This window comes from Pseudophryne corroboree, chromosome 4, assembly GCF_028390025.1.
Source record: "Pseudophryne corroboree isolate aPseCor3 chromosome 4, aPseCor3.hap2, whole genome shotgun sequence".
Classification (NCBI taxonomy): Eukaryota; Metazoa; Chordata; class Amphibia; order Anura; family Myobatrachidae; genus Pseudophryne; species Pseudophryne corroboree.
In genome coordinates, this window is record NC_086447.1 from 916205917 (window position 1) to 916208416 (window position 2500).

A 2500-nucleotide genomic window follows, 5' to 3' on the forward strand; every position below is an offset into this window, starting at 1 on the left:
CGATCAGGTGGTGTGCACTGGCTCCTCCCCCTATGACCCTCCTCCAGACTCCAGTTAGGTACTGTGCCCGGACGAGCGTACACAATAAGGGAGGATTTTGAATCCCGGGTAAGACTCATACCAGCCACACCAATCACACCGTACAACTTGTGATCTAAACCCAGTTAACAGTATGATAACAGCGGAGCCTCTGAAAGATGGCTTCCTTCAACAATAACCCGAATTAGTTAACAATAACTATGTACAATTTATGCAGATAATCCGCACTTGGGATGGGCGCCCAGCATCCACTACGGACTCCGAGAAATAGATTTATCGGTAAGTAAAATCTTATTTTCTCTATCGTCCTAGTGGATGCTGGGGTTCCTGAAAGGACCATGGGGATTATACCAAAGCTCCCAAACGGGCGGGAGAGTGCGGATGACTCTGCAGCACCGAATGAGAGAACTCCAGGTCCTCCTTAGCCAGAGTATCAAATTTGTAAAATTTTACAAACGTGTTCTCCCCTGACCACGTAGCTGCTCGGCAAAGTTGTAATGCCGAGACCCCTCGGGCAGCCGCCCAAGATGAGCCCACCTTCCTTGTGGAGTGGGCCTTTACAGATTTAGGCTGTGGCAGGCCTGCCACAGAATGTGCAAGTTGGATTGTGCTACAGATCCAACGAGCAATCGTCTGCTTAGACGCAGGAGCACCCATCTTGTTGGGTGCATACAATATAAACAACGAGTCAGATTTTCTGACTCCAGCTGTCCTTGCAATATATATTTTTAATGCTCTGACAACGTCCAGTAACTTGGAGTCCTCCAAGTCACTTGTAGCCGCAGGCACTACAATAGGCTGGTTCAGATGAAATGCTGACACCACCTTAGGGAGAAAATGCGGACGAGTCCGCAGTTCTGCCCTGTCCGAATGGAAAATCAGATATGGGCTTTTGTAAGATAAAGCTGCCAATTCTGACACTCTCCTGGCAGAAGCCAGGGCTAGAAGCATGGTCACTTTCCATGTGAGATATTTCAAATCCACCTTTTTTAGTGGTTCAAACCAATGAGATTTTAGGAAGTCCAAAACCACATTGAGATCCCACGGTGCCACTGGAGGCACCACAGGAGGCTGTATATGCAGCACTCCCTTAACAAAGGTCTGGACTTCAGGGACTGAAGCCAATTCTTTTTGAAAGAAAATCGACAGGGCCGAAATTTGAACCTTAATAGATCCCAATTTGAGACCCATTGACAATCCTGATTGCAGGAAATGTAGGAATCGACCCAGTTGAAATTCCTCCGTCGGAGCACTCCGATCTTCGCACCACGCAACATATTTTCGCCAAATTCGGTGATAATGTTGCACGGTTACTTCCTTCCTTGCTTTAATCAAAGTAGGAATGACTTCTTCCGGCATGCCTTTTTCCTTTAGGATCCGGCGTTCAACCGCCATGCCGTCAAACGCAGCCGCGGTAAGTCTTGAAACAGACAGGGACCCTGCTGAAGCAAGTCCCTCCTTAGAGGTAGAGGCCACGGATCTTCCGTGATCATCTCTTGAAGTTCCGGGTACCAAGTCCTCCTTGGCCAATCCGGAACCACTAGTATCGTTCTTACGCCTCTTTGCCGTATAATTCTCAATACTTTTGGTATGAGAGGCAGAGGAGGAAACACATACACCGACTGGTACACCCAAGGCGTTACCAGCGCGTCCACAGCTATTGCCTGCGGATCTCTTGACCTGGCGCAATACCTGTCCAGTTTTTTGTTGAGGCGAGACGCCATCATGTCCACCATTGGTCTTTCCCAACGGGTTACCAGCATGTGGAAGACTTCTGGATGAAGTCCCCACTCTCCCGGGTGAAGATCGTGTCTGCTGAGGAAGTCTGCTTCCCAGTTGTCCACTCCCGGGATGAACACTGCTGACAGTGCTATCACATGATTCTCTGCCCAGCGAAGAATCCTTGCAGCTTCTGCCATTGCACTCCTGCTTCTTGTGCCGCCCTGTCTGTTCACATGGGCGACTGCCGTGATGTTGTCCGACTGGATCAACACCGGTTTTCCCTGAAGCAGAGGTTCTGCCTGGTTTAGAGCATTGTATATTGCTCTTAGTTCCAGAATGTTTATGTGAAGAGACGTTTCCAGGCTCGTCCATACTCCCTGGAAGTTTCTTCCTTGTGTGACTGCTCCCCAGCCTCTCAGGCTGGCGTCCGTGGTCACCAGGATCCAATCCTGTATGCCGAATCTGCGGCCCTCCAATAGATGAGCACTCTGCAACCACCACAGAAGAGACACCCTTGTCCTTGGAGACAGGGTTATCCGTAGGTGCATCTGAAGATGCGACCCTGACCATTTGTCCAACAGATCCCTTTGGAAAATTCTTGCGTGGAATCTGCCGAATGGAATCGCTTCGTAAGAAGCCACCATTTTTCCCAGGACTCTTGTGCATTGATGTACAGACACCTTTCCTGGTTTTAGGAGGTTCCTGACAAGCTCGGATAACTCCTTGGCTTTTTCCTCCG

The 2500-nt window shown here is 49.4% G+C and overlaps 1 long non-coding RNA gene across 2 annotated transcripts in view; it reads right to left on the bottom strand.

Moving 5' to 3' along the window:
• LOC134911895 (uncharacterized) overlaps window positions 1-2500 on the bottom strand; it is a 96325-nt gene that overhangs the window by 59617 nt on the left and 34208 nt on the right. The window lies entirely within an intron of this gene.